The following is a 16209-nucleotide window of genomic DNA, read 5'->3' as shown; positions in this document are numbered from 1 at the left end:
GAAGATCGATCATCCTGCTTCCACACTGACATCTTTTCAAAGCCAAAACACAAATCCAATCCCACTGCACAAGGGGACCCTGCTGAACACCCCGCCCCCACTATCCCACAGACAATCCATGGGGTCTCCCTCGGTCTTCTGAGTGCAGTACACAGACACAAACTCCAATCTGCAGGTGTAGCTCTGACCAGGGCAAACCACAGCCCAGTCCGACACCTCCTGCCCATACACATTTCATGTCTATTGAGATCAAAGCAATTCCCCAAGAGGCGACTCAAAAAACAACCAGAAAGGGGGAAACTGTGGTTAAAGGTGTGGTGTGTGGCACCAAATCATTTAAGAACTAAGACCAAATGCTCAGGGGGTTACGGCTGCAGAATAGAAGATCCATTTTAAGAAGCTCAATAAGGTTCAAATAACATGCGGCCCCTTGGTTTGGGTTCTAAGGGGAGAAGGAAGAAGCTACGATGCAGCTCCTCACCACCTCTCCCAGCACAGAAGCCCGATGAAAGCTGTCTACAACTGCGACCAACCAAAGTCACCACCATCAAGAACGACTGTCTCACAGGGACATCAAAAACCTAATTCCTTGTGGTGAAAGACGTCATCGGGAGTTCCGACTTTTTAAATTTTTCTTTCTTTTTCTTTTTTAGTACTTCTTCTGTGATGATTAATCTTGACTGTCCACTTGATGGGATTGAGAGACACCTAAGAAAGTAGTAAAGGACACCCTGAACGTGTCTACAAGTGAGTTTCCAGAAAAGACTGGCAGGAGGTCAGCAAACTGAGGGTGGAGACCTGTCCTAAATGTGGACCACACCATCCAACAGCCTGGAGACCGGACTGAACATGGAGCCGAAGAGGCCAGAAGCCCACCAGGGTGTGCAAGGTCAATTATTCTTGTGCAGGTGCGGCTTTTTGCTGGTGCCATGGCTTGTGGACATCAGACTCTAGCTGCTTCAGCTTTGGAACCTGGACTCTCACCCTGACTCTCCAGGGGGCTTCTAGGCCTTCAGCCTTGGGCTGGTCCTTCTTATTTTGAGGCTCCAGCTTCTTAGATGAGCAACTACTGCTTCCTCTAGCTCCACAGCCCTAGATGGACATTGTGGGACTATCCAGCTTCTGATCCTGTGCGTCAATCTAATAATGCCCCTCGTATAATTATTCTCCCATCCTATTGGCTCTGTTCCTCCAGAGAACACCGACTAGTACAAACTTAGCTTAATTTTTTTTTTGTCAAATGAAAGTAGAATTAGATATGATTTTATTTGGAAATTAATATGCACTGAAGTAACACCTTATTGTAAAATGACCTATCTATTTATGTATTTCTCTAGCTATCAATTCTGTCTGAAATGGTCACAGAGATATCTAATAAACTGTCTCATCAAACATTAAAATGGGTCATTTCCAGGAGCTAAAATCGGGACCACTGTATGGCTTTCTTCTTGTACTTTCTTCTGTGTTCAGGTCATCTGTTTTCTTTTTGTTTTTATTTTAATGAAAACAATAAAGTTGTTCTAAAAAAAATGTAACATCAAGTTAAAGGTGCTGCCAACCGGAGCAGTGAACCTGGGTAAATGCACAATGCACCCAAACCCTGAAGCTGCTTCATACACGGGGCTAGGCTGCATCCACCGGCTCTGCATTTGTGCACCTGAGCCCTGCCTGGCCCAAGCACAGGTCTCAGGTTATTCCCACGAGACACTGAGCGAGGGTGTGCACATTGGGGCTGAATCCTGTCCGACCGGCTCCTGGAGGAGGCCCTCTGGCAGCTGCACCTGAGCGACTGTCAACCAGCACCTGCCACAGGTCACCTGCCACAGGTGCTGTTACCACATGGCCTCCGTCCCCTGCCTGTGCCCTGCAGGCTTCTGAAACCTGAGAGCAGCACTGTGCATAAACTTATGCCCAATAAAACCTTGAGAGCGCTCAGGCCACCGTCCCAGGCCCACCAAGAGACAGGAGGGTCCCAATCCTGGTGCTAATGCACTGATCATCTTCTTATCAGGCCCACAGATGAACGCGCCTTCCTCATCTACATCCAAGTAACTGAAGAGTTAAGCTGAGATCGGAGTCCTCGAGAGCTCTAGCTGGAGGGTCAGAGGCGACATCCCCAAGAGCATCAAGGTCCCTCTGTTTCTGATCCACAGACCTGTCAGGAAGCTCTTTGAAAAGCCTGAACATGTTCAGAAACCCCACCCTGCTTCCAGCCAAAGGCACCGTCATCTTTACAAGGCAGAAGGACATGAGGAACAGGCCCTCCTGGCCCAACCACCCCTCCAGGGACCCCCAGAGGAGGCTGCTGAGATGACCAGTACTGATTAAGGGCACACTCACCGAGAACACGCCAGGCTGGCCCAAGGCCTGGACAGGGCGCACCGCATCCTGATTTCTACCCACTGCCCTGACTATAATTGACTGGGGAAATCATCTGGCATCTCAGAGCCCCTTTCCTTGTAATGATAATAATTAGGACAATTCCATCCCCTCACCAACAGTGACAATGAGTAAGCACTGAAAACATGGGAAAGGAACAAGGAAGAGAAATGTGGGAGTCTGATCTCCCGCACCGAATCCCGGGGAGCATTGCTGGGCAGGGCTTTCAGTCCGCGTGTGGGAACATCATCCCTTCACGGGGCTGGCGTGAGGAACAGACGAAGCCACACAGGTGTCAAAGAGACGTCCACACTCCCACGTTTACTGCAGCACCATTCACAATAGCTGGGACACGGGATCAAGTGTGTCCCTGAGTAGATGAACAGATACAGAAAACGGGGTGCGTCGACACACAGCACTACTGCCCGGCTACAGCAGTTCAACATGGTGAACCTGGAGAACGTTATGTTAAAAAAAAAATAATCCAGGCCCAGGAGGACCAGCATCTCATGATCTCAGTCACATGTGGAGCCTCAAAAGCTGACCTCACAAAAAGAGGTTTCCAGAGGTGCAGGTGGTGGGGGGGGGGCAGGGATGGGGAGACGGTGACCAATTGATATATAATTAGGTGGGAGACAAAATGTCCAGAATAGGTAAATACAAAGACACAGTAGGAGAGTGACAGCCGGGAGCCAGGGGCCGGGACGTGCTGGAGCGGTGGGGGCAGGAATTGGGGACCATGGCCATGGCCACAGAGTTTCCATCCTGCCCTAGAGTGGACTGTGGGGATGGTGGTATGACTCTGTGAACGTACTAAGAACCAGTGGATTGTACACTTTAAATGGGTGGCTTGTGTGACATGTGAATTTTATACAACAAAGCTGAATCAATAAATAAACAAATGAGGTCACACATATAAAGGTCCACAGAAAGGCCCCCGGGGGTGCAGGCATGGGGACGGTGTCTGAAGGGAGACAACCCTGCAAGCCAGGCCCTCGCTCCAGGCTGGGGTCCCAGTTCCTGGGTGCAGATCCTGCCCAGGTAGATGCCATCTGCATCTCACCATGAACCACAGTGAAGGCAGGAACCGACCGAGGCAGCCGGGAGCACAGTGTCAGACGATCTGTCTGCCACTCGTAAGCAAATGGCACGGTGGTGTACTCAACCCCGCCACGCACGTGCCTGGAATTCACAACAGCTCGAACCACTTAAATCTCTACTTATCTACCCTCACTTGGAGCCTCACTTCAGTCTTTACCAAATTAGCAACAAAAGGAGGGTCCCCTTTCTCCTCAAGGGGTACGGTACCCGGCTCCCCACCCACAAACGCCCACTCAACCCCCAGAAGGCTGCCAAGGCAGCTCTCTGACTTGCGATGCTTGACAATCGATCAGAGCGTCAGGCCCACCTGTTTTAGGCACTGTATAATTTAATGGATTCTTAAAAAAAAAAAAAAATCAACTTCTAAGAACAGAAGACAAAAACCTCCTTGTTGAGAGACGAGAGAGGAAAAAAAGTGCGTAAATGTTATTAAAACTTAAAAGGAAGGTGAGCTTGGGTTGTTCCAGATTTTTTTATAAGTTTCTTTCAAGGATATAAAAAAGTTTCTACCCACCTGAAAGTAGTTTTACTATAAAAACTCAAAAGCTTACAGGATGTGGGAAAGGAGGAAAAGGGTGATTTTTGAAAGATAAAAGGCAACAGAGAGAAAACTCTGGGTCTTTTACTAGGAGACTGGTAAAGAAGGCCACGCTCAAGTTTCAAAAGGAACCTGCAAACCGGGACCCTGGATGCACCCAGAATCCTTTCAGAAAGTGACTCCAATACAGTCCGTAATTTTCCAATCTGCACCTGCTGACCAAGAAGTCACCGGAAGCCATCGCAAGAGACCCCCACAGCATTTCTGGGGAGTGCTGTCCCGAGTGGAAGAAATCCCTAGGAATGCATCACCAGAGTCATGGGGTGCTCACCAAAGGGGACACAAAGGGTTCATCACTTTCCAGACACACAAAATCAGAGACTTGAAAGGTCCAGCTGAGCACCCAGGTTCTGCTTCTGCCCAAAGTCAGGGGCAGAGGGAGGAAGTCTCTCTTCCCAGGAGCCAGGCAAGGTCTGGGCGAGAGACCCGGGAGCCCTAGGTGGGTTTTAGGCACAGAACTCACTGACCCCAGGTTCCCAGGGAAAGGGAAGGGGCCTTCTCAAAGGAACAGCAGGGACAGCAGGCTGCTCAGAGCGCTCGACCAGGCCTGTCTTGGTCAAGCCGCACCGTCCAGGTGAGAGGGCCTTCCCCGGCCACACGGCCTGATGCACACTGCTGCAGCCACCCAGCAGGTGCCCACCAGGCTCCCCCAACAGCACCCCGTGGCCCTCTTCTCTTCAAACCTCCAGGATATCCAAACAATCTTGAGAAGTCTCCTCAGCGGTCACTGCCTCATTCAAAGGTCACCTCTTCCAGAACATTCCCTGGCACACTTCCTTCCGCCCACTCTTCCTCCCTCCACTTATTACACCACTGATTCCCCTCCCCTGAGCCCAAGGTCTTCCCTTCCAAACCACAGAACAAGGTCAGAGAGGTGGAGGGAGGAGAAAGTGCTTCCAGGAAGAGGCTCGGCTGGCACCGTGACAGGTGAGCAGGAGACCCGGCCGGCTCTCCCCGGGGAATGGGTGTGCATGTCCACTGGAGGGAAGGGGACAAGGCCACAAGGGCAGCCCTCAAGGGCAAGGTCCAAAGCTCAGCCACAAATGGGACAGCAGAGAAAGATCAGGGTGGCCTTCCTTCAGCTGGTGACATCAACTCCAAGCCTGTCGGGTGACAGGAGAAGCTAGCTTGTGGTCACACACCTGGCAGTGGCCTCATCCCTTTGGGAACGAGGAACATAATGAATTGAGGTTTTACCCTTGAGGACGAGGCTGCCTCATCTCCCTCCACTCCTCAAGGGCTGGGCTGCCACCTTTGCCCACCCCCGGAGGGCCTTCCCTCCCCCCTCAAGGTGGACACTGGGAAATCCCAGGGCCCCCTCCTCCTATCCCTCCTCGTCCTCCAGGGGCCCCAGAGCCAGGAGGCCCAGGCGTGTGCCTGACGCAGGGCGCGGGAGCCAGCCAGCAGCCATTCTGGCTCGGGGTTCTGTTTGGCTTTGCTTTGTGTTAAACAGAGGCCCCGATGGCATCCCACACACGGTGAGGGAGGAGGGACTGCGTGTAACTCATCAGCGCGGCTGGTTAACGGGCTCTATCAATAATGCAGCAGCCGCCTGGCCCAGCCTGGCCCAGCCTGGCCCTGCTGCGACAGCAGAACCTCGAGGGACAGCTGAGGGAATTCAACACCACACGGTCACACAGGGAACCGGGGCTGGGGACTGCGGTCTGGGCACCCAGCAGGACTCCCACAAGGAGGGATTCGATTTAATGGAGAATAGAACAGGGGCTAGCAGGGCACAGGCTCCTGGGTTCCAGCTCAAGTCCTTTGTCCTGGTCAGAAGATGCCACATGGAGGCTGGATGGCCAACGGTCACAGCTGAGGATAATCGAAGGCACACAGGACCCGACGGCTCCCTGTTCACTTTGACAAGCATCACCATTAAGCAAGAGCCTTTTCTGAACAGTTGCTGGGCACCAAGGACATCCACCTGCACTTCTCCAACTTTAACTGACACGGCCACCGCTGGGGTGTTGCAGGCCTGTGACCTGAGCCCCTCTGCTGCTGGGCCCAGCCACACTCTGAGGGGCACAGCCTCAGTCCACGCTCACAACCCTGCGAGGAAGGTGCTATTATTTTACAGCTGAGGAGACTAAGACCCAGAGAGATTGCAGTGAAGGGATCTAGGCTGCCACGTGACGCCAGATCTGTCTGACTTTGCAAACCTAAGCGTTCTCTGATTCTGGGGCGTCTAAGCAACCACAAGACCCAGCCTGACTCAGGGCCCAGCCCAGCCCAGCCCAGCCCTGGGGCTGCAGAAAGTGGCTCACGCAGTCACTGGGCCCTGCTTTAGATCCCTGGGTCCTGCAGGAGCCCACAGTAGAGCAGGCAGCAAGATTGCTGGATCATGCCACACCTGACTCTGACACAGAGGCCCAGGGAGAGCTGCTTATCACCCCAGAAAGGCACAGGATCCTCAACCACAGAAAAAGAAAACACAGAACAAAGAAAATTCCCCTGTGTAGAAAAGGCTGATTGATAGAAACACACCAGGACAGAGTTCCCATCGCTATGGTATAATTATGGACATTTTTTTGTCTCTTCTTCAGGTTTTCTGTGGATACTGGAAATCAGCTTCTCCATAACCGCTCTGGACGGAGCACTGCCCCTGCCACCACGCCCCTCCCCAGGTCTGCAGGAACCTCAGCAGGGTGAGCATGAGGAGGGCAGCCGACCGAACCCTCCAACAGTTCAGACTCCAGGGATATGGAAAGCAAAGACACCCCAGAGGAGCCAGGACCCTTCCTGCCCACGCCCAGCATCCGGGACACCTCCCTGCTTCCCGCAGAAGGCAGGAGGCTGCTCGGCTTCCAGAAGTGGGTGTGCAGAATGAGGGGCAGGGTCTGGGAATGCCTGTCCCAGCTCTGTCCCCAAAACCACACTTCCCCGCCCCAGCCTGCAAGATGAAGGGCTCCTAAGATCCCCAGATGAAAGGCCCGGGTGAGCCCAGCCACCATCAACACCAGCCCTGAGCTTTTATTCTCTGATTGGGGCTTGCCTAATCCACTAATTATCCCTGTCCATCTCAGCGATGACAGCCTGGGGGATAATCAATGGTTGCCTCCCTGCCCACCCGCCCTCACCCACTTACCCAAGCACACCAGCAATCAACACGCCAAGGAAAAGGAAGACCTAACCACAAAGGTGCTCGGACCAGCCCTTGCAGAAGGCTCCATTTGTAACCACAAGGGCATCCAGCGCTTCCTTCACCCACCCACTAGGTCTGACGCCCAGGCTGTGTTCTGACATATGGGCGTGTCTCTCTTAAAATTTTAACAACTAAACAAATATGACAACCGATCTTCAAGTCTATTCATTTTTTTTTTTAAGTTCTCTACTTAAAAGTAAGCATTCTTCAGTCTATCCCGAACCATCCACTAGCCACACAGGGTTATTTAAATTTCAATTTTTAAAATGTGATATTCCCTGGAATGAAATAAAATGTCATATCCCCTATAATCCCAGTGGCTCAGGAGGCTGAGGCAGGAGGATCCCAAGTTCAAAGCCAGCCTCAGCAACTTAGCAAGACCTTAAGCAACTTAGTGAAACCTTGTCTCAAAATAAAAAATAAAAAATGGTCTGGGGATATGGCCCAGTGGCTAAGCACTTCTAATTCAATCCCAGGCACAAAAAAAAAAAAAAAAAAAAAAAAAAGTGATATTCAGTTTCTCAGTCCCAACAGTCATACTTCAAGGACTCATAGCCATGTGCAGCTAGCAGCATCCAGGAGACCTAGAATGGCTTTCTGCACTGAAAGCTCTACTGGACACTGCTGGCCACACCAGGTCCAAGTACCCAGGCATCGGTGGGGTGTTCCATAACGGCACCCAGGTTTCTGGATCTACCTTCCAACTTTTGCAAAATGTGTATCTGCTTCATGCTCCACATTTTTTTTTTTAAATGGACCCCTGACCTCTCCCTTCCATTCCCCAAATTCAAGGGTCCCTTCCCCTGCTGGATTTTCACAGCATGTGACTCCCTTATCATTTGAGAGAGTCCTTCCCACCAGAAAAGAGAGGGGCAGAGGCAGTGAGACGCTGCTGCCTTACGTTTGCACAACCAAGTTTTCGAGAGGAAAACCTGCGAGCCATTGAGGGGTCCATGACGTCATGAGCGTCCCCTCGCTGTGGACACACCTGGAGCATAAAGGACTTTCACGGCAACCCTGGGAGGGCGGCTGGAGGTGACCACGTGTAACACTGTCCTTCTTGCCACCGAGAAATAGGCACAGAAAGGGTAAGTCATTGGCCCAAAGCCAGAGGAGGGTCTGCCCTCGCCCCCATCCACAGCCTCATCTGCTGCTAAATTTGTCCGGTTATTTTTAAAATGAAATCGTTCCACAGGTTCACCTGAGACTGGCTGGTTCTCCACATCTGGAAATCTAGAACTCGCTGTGTAACCCTCTAGTGTAGGGCTGCTGCTTTACCCGAGGGCTCATGATGAGCGCCTGTGTGCCCTGAAGCCTCCCCAGAATAACAAAGATCTACCCCTCTCCCCTTTGCCCCACTCCGAGGCCCAAAGCCATTGCTCCGCTTGTTTGTTCCTGTCTGCCAACGTCCACGCGAGATAAGGAACCTAAGCAGAAGACATGGGGACCTGCCTCCTAGAAGTGCCGTCTTGCTACTCTTACTCCAAGCGGTCACCCCTCTCTGAGACGTGCCCTCTCAGGGAGGATCCGCCTCCACTAACCCCCAAACTGCTTCTGCCTTTAGGGATGCGTTCCTCTTGGGGCCAATCTCTCCTGCACCCTGGACAGTCGGGCCAAGACACTTGCCCTGGAGAGAATCAGGCCTGGGCTTCGGCTTGCTCCCCTAACTGAGCATCTCTGTGCTCACCCTGACCCCCCTTCTAAACTGAGACTCTCCCAGGCAGCCACAGCCTCGCCAGGCCTTGGCCTTTGCACAACACATAGTCTGTGCTCCGCCATCTTCCACGAAACCAACTTCCCCTTTGAAGAAGAAATGGCGTCTCCTCCAGGACCCAACTCGCACCCTGGGCTGCCAGGAGTGACTCCCTGGTGGCCAATGAAGAGTCACAGGCCACGAACATCACCAAAAGAGGTGTCTCTCCAGTGGCTGTCGTTCTCCTTGCCTGGATAAAAGGGCTCAGACGAGCGCCTTTGAGAATCTGGAAGGGTCAGTGTGGTCCGGTGGTTAAAAGCACAACTCTAGGGTCAGTCCACCCAACTTCAGATCCCCACTGGGTGACCTCGGGCAAGTTGCTTAATCGCCTGCCACCACCCTGTCTTCATCTGTAAGGGAGGCTGACGGTCAGTTCTCCCCTCCAAGGGTAGCTGTGAGACTACAAGAAATACCAGCAGTGGGCTGGGGATGTGGCTCAAGCGGTAGTGCGCTCGCCTGGCATGCGTGCGGCCCGGGTTCGATCCTCAGCACCACATACCAACAAAGATGTTGTGTCCGCCGAGAACTAAAAAATAAATATTAAAAATTCTCTCTCTATCTCTCTCTCCTCTCTCACTCTCGCTTTAAAAAAAAAAAAAAGTAAAAAAAAAAAAAAAGAAATACCAGCAGTGACGAACACAGGAACCCGACACTGTATGTCGGCACACAAGGCCAGTCTTCCCGGCGGGGACGGTTCATGAGCACCTACTATGCACAGACCACGCACAGACAGGGGAGGCCGTGCAGAGAGAGAACAGCAGATGGGCTGAGAAACTCGGTCTGGTAGAAAGACCACGGACGCCATCTATCCCGAGGCCCTGGAGGGCAGCATCCTCTAGTAGCAAGTACTAGAAGTGGTATTGGTACAAGCTCCCCAGAGTGGGGTGACACCTCACTGGATCTCAAAGGATAGTGGGAATGTTCCTGGCAAAGAAAGAACAGAAAGGAGGGAGAAAGGAAGCAGTTCCCGCAGAAGATGGAATTAGCACAGGAAGGAAGCAGAGAGGAGCGGCTATGTCTGAGCACAGGATTCACTGTGTCCACCTGAAACTCATTCTAGGTATATCAGGTGGGGGTCCAAAGAGGAGGGGGTCCTTCTGCAAAGGAAGTGCTCAGCGGCTCTGGGTGGCCTGAATCACCTACTTAGGGTGCAATCCCAGGAAGATCTAAAGAGAATCAGCCGGGTGTTTGTGAGAGCTGCAGATTCCTGAGCCCCACCCCAGATCTGCACCATCTCTGGGAATGGGACCCGGGGGATCTGCATTTTTAGCGCAGTTGCCAGAGGTTCTCTGCTCACCAAAAACTACACGAACGGGAAGATCTGAGAATCTCTGCAAGACATAAAATGTCACTTGATCCTCTGGGCCTTTAGAAGCTGGGGCCTCAGCAATTTCTCACCCCAATGTCCACTTCTAGCTCCTTCCAAAGTAATGCTGGGCTGAGCACTCATACACAGCAATGGGAACTGAGACGGGCTCTTTGAAAGACATTCAGGAATGGGCTTCAAAAGCCTTGAAAAGGGCACAACTTTGGACCCAGGATAACTCCTCCAGCATCTAGCTACAAGGATAGACTCACAGCAGTGATGCTTATAATCTGCAAAAAACTAAACACAATCAAAATACAAACAAGTAAGGAATAGGCTCCCCACCTCAGGGCTTTTGCACATGCTCATTTCTTATTTGGAACATTCTTCCCCAATATCCACAGTACTTAAGCTGTCCCTCAAATGTCACCTTCTGTGAAGCCTCCCTTGACGCTCTACTGGAAAGCAGCCACACTGCCCTGCTTCTCCCCATTATACAGAATCCTCTCAGTGCACAAGAGAACTGATTTATCTCATGACCCCTACTCACTAGAACACGCATTTTGTTCACATCCGCAGCACTTTAAAAAGAGGCCAACACATAGTAAGTCCTCAAATATGTGTCAAATGAGATAATTACAGACACAGAAATGCAACTTGGAACAGCCTTTGGAAGGAGCCTGGCTTACACCTCCACGCGTGGAATCCCAAGGTCACTGGGTTGCTAGGCAGAAAGGACACTTCAGCGGGCCTCATGGACCCTTTGTTTAAAATGCGTGCGCTCCTGTGAGCATGTGGAAGAGCCCACTTCGTGATGGAGTGCTTCTGGGTGACTGGTTTTTTACTTAATTGAAGGCTCTAGTTTTCTTCCATTAACTTTGTATTACTTACATAATCTTTGAGAAGTAATCCCTCATGAAATGTTCTCAAAACATTTTGCTAATTTTTTTTTTTTCAAGAAAAGGCTGCCTCCTCCGTGACTTAATTAGGGTGTCCCTAATTAAGGCCAGCACAACATCAAAGAGGCCAGGTTCCCAGGGACCCAGGTTCCAGGAGCCTCCAGGGGCCTGGCTGCAAGACGCCCTCAATCCTGCCAGCAGCCGCTCCGACCCCGGGCTGGGCCCTGGGCTAACTCCTGGCTCCGCTCCCCACTACCTGCTTCCTATTGGGGTGTCTGATGCAATTATTCAGGCCCCAGATCACATCCTGCTGTGGAGCTGGCTTTGAAGATTGGTAAACACTCACTTCAAAAACAAAGAGCAACCATTAAACCCAACTCAAAGACTTCCTTAATGGCCGCATGGTGGCTGTGGCGAGGGCCTCAGAAGTGACGGGAAGGCCTCCCTGGGAACTCATTCCATGGGATTTCCAGCCTCCTCCTGCAATGTCCCCCTCCTATTTCTCACTCCGTCAGCGGGTGCAGAGGGGCTGCCAGGGTGACCCGACAGAAGGGGTTTCCTCCAGCAAGACAATCGTGTCTGTGTGGCCACGTGCACCCTGCGCCCCTGCGCCCTTCTCTCTGCCGGTGAGTTGGTGGCACCACGAGTGGGTCAACTGCCCAGCCATTCCAGGTCAACAGCTGGGTCAGATTCTATTTAAAGAGGGGCACCCCTTGAAGATTCGAGGAGCAGCTCAGAGGGGAGCCTAGATTTTTGCCATGTCGTGTCTGGCTCATCCCGATTCCTGAAGGGAGAGGGACAGCAAGATCATCAAAGAAATCGGAATCTGAGAAGGAACTCCAGCGGCAGCCCAGCACAGACCCCGCGATGTCACCCCACCTGTCCACTCCCAGCTCTACCCCAGCTGGCAAATGACAGAGGCGACACAGTCATGAGCTGCGCCTCAGTTTCCCCACCCGCCAAGTGGGGACTACCACAGCTACAATAAAACGGGAATAACAACCGTAACCACCTCCTGGGTCGTTGGGAGATTAAATGAGTCTGTCTTTGTCCGGCATTTAGAACAGTGGCTGGTAGTGCCAGGCGCAGAGATGCTCACTGAGTAAGAAAAATAAAACTCAGTTCTCAGCTTGGGTGTCACCTAGACCAAAAGGCTTCTGTAGCTCTGTCCTCTCACCCCAAATAGGAATCAGAAGCTGTCCTCAGAGCCCCATAAAAGCTTGTGCTGACTTCTGCAATGACGCGGATCACACTGAATCTCCTTTCCTCGCCTGCATCTCTTCTAGAATGAACAACTTCAGGGTGAGAACTGTGACTGTCCTGGTCACAGGTGTGCCTCCGCTGCCCTGCAGCCCCAGCCCACAGCAGCCGTGCCATGCTATTTGTTGAATACAGACACTGGATTCTGTCAGATTATTTCCAGGTTGGCAACCAGAAAGCTCTGCCTTCTGGGCTCTATGGCATTTCCAAACTGAAGACTGTTTTTTGTATTTTCTGAAACATTGGATTGCTGCTAATCAGCAGGCCACTCTCTTCGGAATCACAGCTTATGTATCCTTTATCCAAAATGCTTGGAACAAAAAGTGTTTCAGATTTCAGAGACTTGGGGATTGGGGGGGGGTATTTGCATTGACTGCACATCCTTAATCTTAAAATCCAAAATGCTCCCAAATCTAGAACTTTATGACCGTCCTACTGGGGCTCAAAGGGTTTTGGATTTCAGATTTTGGATCTTCGGACTAGAGATACTCAATCCACAGTGGGGTGCCTTGGGAAGGCGCGGGAGAGCTTTTAATCAGCACTTGTTTAGTCCCAAGCCCATCCTGAGCACTAATTTAACCTGAGGGACTTTAGGAGGGAAGTATCATTCTCTCGCCCCATCTACAGAAAACCAAGACTCAGGAAGGTGGGGTCACTTGCCCAGAGTAACAGAGCTAAAAGTGGCAGGGCCAGATTTCAAAGCCACTTTTCAAAGTACAATGCAGTGAGTGCTAGGCAGAGTCCAGCTTGGAAGAGAAGGAGGGGACAGCAAATGAGGGGACTTTCTGATGGACCTGGAAGGATGAGCAGGGCCAGGGCAGGAGGGGGAGGAGCAAGGACATGTTTAAGGAAGCCAAGTCCAAGCTGGGGAGCACAGAGCGGCCCACATCACAGGGGCCCTGGCAGCCAGGTGAAGGCAGAGGGCAGCAGGCAGGCAGGAAGACCCCACATGGCCAGGCCCTGAGCTCAGTACCAGCTGCTGCTACAGGGCAGGCTAGAGGCAAGTGAGGGCCACTTTGCCTGCGCACCCCAGAAAAACAGCAGAAACACAAAACACAGCCCCCCTGCCCCCCATCGCCTTGGCCTCAACATCTCTAAGACTTTTCTTATCCCTCGAAGCTAAAATGAATGCCCTGAAGATCCTTGCCAGACCCTCCCCAGGTTCTCCCCTCCCCTTATAAACAGACAGTGAGGTATGCAAATAAAGAAATTGAAGGTAAACAGGCCCTGCTGGGCCGGAGGAGGCTTATAATGAACTCAGCCCCCGTGATTTATTTAGCAAGAAAAAAAACAACTCAACTTCTCCATTTCCAGAAGCCTCACTGCAGGCTCTAAATATAGCTCTGAATAGGGTGGGGCAGTCTTGCCCTAAGAAGGGGTATAGATGATTACTACACTGATTTTTGAGACTTCAAAGTCCTCCATCCCCAAATCCACAGTAAGAGCCGCTGGGGACATCTGAGTGTCTGGGCACCAGGACCAGGTGAACCTTCATGAGTCATCTCTCATTTCAGAATCCTCAGGGCAATCCATGAGGCAGGTGCTTCGTCAGACCCACTTTACAGATGAGCAAAATGAGGCTGTTTGAGGGATGGCATAACTTGTCACGGGACTCGAAATCAGATCCCTTTGATTCCAAGGTCAGCAGAAACTCCAGAATGTGTCCAGGAGAGCTTTAGTGGCCAGCAGCAGATGGAAAGTGAGCAGGAAGCTACAGGGCCAAGCAGGCGGCCCTTCCCCTAGGCTGTTCCAGACCTCTGTTGTGCAGCCCAGAAGCCACTAGCCTCACATGGCTATTTAAATTTAAATAAATTAAAAGTAAATAAAATTAAAAATTCAGTTCCTGATCTCACTAACCACACTGCATGTACTCCATCGTCACATGTGGCTAGTGGTTAATAGATCTGACAATTTCCATATTACAGAAAAGCGGACCAGACAGGACCATTATAGATCAATAAAAACACCACAAAGTGTTCTAAAGATGTATTTTGTTGTTGTTGATGTTTAACGCAATTTATTCATGCTCACATTTCGCTATCATTTTTTATTTTCATTTTCAGTTGTGGTAAAACACACATAAGAAAATACATCATTTTGATCATCTTGAAGCTCAAGTGTGAAGTCTATTCATGTGGTTGTGCAAACATCTAAAGAAGCTTCTATTCAGACTTGGGTAAGGTTTAAGAAAACACTTTGTGGGGGCTGAAATGGTCTAAGAGGGAGCCTGACAGCTCTGGGGTTCTCAGCCTGGCTACATGCAGGAATCCCCTGGGGTGCTTTCAAATCCTAGTGCCCAGGATGCACCTCAGAGCCCAGAATCATAGCCTCTGGGGACTGGGACCCCTGTCTTCAAGCTCCCAGGGAACTCAGTGGGGCTTTCCCTGTACCACACGCCTTTATCCAAAGGGGGGCACCTGCCCAGAACCTCCCTTGGCCAGACCCACTCCTCTGGCCCAGGAGAGCCCTGTCGTGTGGTCAGGAAGAGGCCCAGATGATACCTGCCTCCCACCTCCAACTCTCCAGAGCTGCTGGCGCTAAGCAGGCCAATACTTTTACTGCTGTCCAATTCTAAGAGAAAGAAAGCAAATAAAAAAGACACACAATTCAAAAGGCACTCAATTGATTTTTTTTTTCACCCACTTAAACTAGACAGGAAAAGAAAAACCACTTAGAAACCGGGACCAAGGCCTCCATGCCAAGAATCGGCACAGGAGGAGGACTTCTGGCCAAGCCCGTCAACCTCTCCAAACAGACTCAGCCCAAACTGAAGGGCTACCGGGGCGTAATTAAACACAGAAAGCTCTTTTACAAGAGAGTTCCGGGGCTGGACACGAAATGAGTTCAAGGTAAGCAGTTGCCTTTGAGGAGTCACGTGAACTTTGGGTGAACTTGGTGAATTCACATGATATGGCAGTGGTGGGGGTCGGATGCCAAACCTGCAAGGAAGCCCAGCCTCAGGACAGGTGGTCTCCTGGACCTAGGGACCTACAGCCCGTCACGGAGGAGTCCCCAAGGGCTCTGTGTGTGGACAAGGACAGGAGCCGAGGGTGACAGGCTGGAGCCTGGTCCCAAGGCTTCTCCACCCTCTGTACACCCAGGGAAACAGGAGGCAAGGGGTATGCCAAGTCACCTGTTGGACAAGACAGCTGAGTGGGAGGAGAAAGGAGGCCACAGTGTGTGACATCATAAACCGGTCATTTTCCATAAAGGTGCTGGCCGGATGAGAGCTGCCCACCCCACAACGGTCCTCAGAGCCTTGAGGTCAAGTCCATGTCTCCAGGCTGGCTCTGGCTAGAAGCAGAGAGAAGACCACAATGCCTCCGAGAGCCTCCTGCAGTTCTCAGGCAAGTGAAATGCCACGATCTAGAAATGAATCCACACCCTCACCCTCTAGAAATGAATCCCCCTCCCCACCTTCCACTAATGAGTTCCTGCTCCGGGGTCAAAGAGGCTAAGGTTTGAATACCAGCTGCACCTCACTGTGTCCTTAAACAGGTTACCAAATGGCTCCAGGCCTTGGTTTTCTCATCTGGAAAGTAGGTGGATGACAGAACACATGAAATTATGCACACCAAGCACTCAGTACAATGTAGGTCCTCAACAAATCACTTCTGGCCCAGTGTTCAATATTACAAAAAACAATGAGCACCTACTATGTGCCAGTGGCACACCAGAGCATCTTATACGACCATGACCCCCACATTGGCACAGTAGGTGAAAACACAGTCATCCAAACAGGGAAGCAGAGATGAATGGGAACCCCAC

At 51.4% G+C, this 16209-nt stretch overlaps 1 protein-coding gene and 1 long non-coding RNA gene across 10 annotated transcripts in view; one reads left to right on the top strand and one right to left on the bottom strand.

Annotated features, from left to right (window-relative positions):
* Positions 1 to 16209, bottom strand: part of Mtss1 (MTSS I-BAR domain containing 1) — a 153239-nt gene that overhangs the window by 130766 nt on the left and 6264 nt on the right. The window lies entirely within an intron of this gene.
* Positions 4692 to 7375, top strand: LOC144365419 (uncharacterized). Its single transcript, XR_013423825.1, has 2 exons — positions 4692 to 5005; positions 6625 to 7375. It is a non-coding gene; the product is annotated as an uncharacterized LOC144365419 (long non-coding RNA).

The sequence above is a fragment of the Ictidomys tridecemlineatus genome, chromosome 7, assembly GCF_052094955.1.
Source record: "Ictidomys tridecemlineatus isolate mIctTri1 chromosome 7, mIctTri1.hap1, whole genome shotgun sequence".
Classification (NCBI taxonomy): Eukaryota; Metazoa; Chordata; class Mammalia; order Rodentia; family Sciuridae; genus Ictidomys; species Ictidomys tridecemlineatus.
Note: the sequence above shows the minus strand (reverse complement) of the source record. Positions and strands in the feature narration are given on the sequence as shown.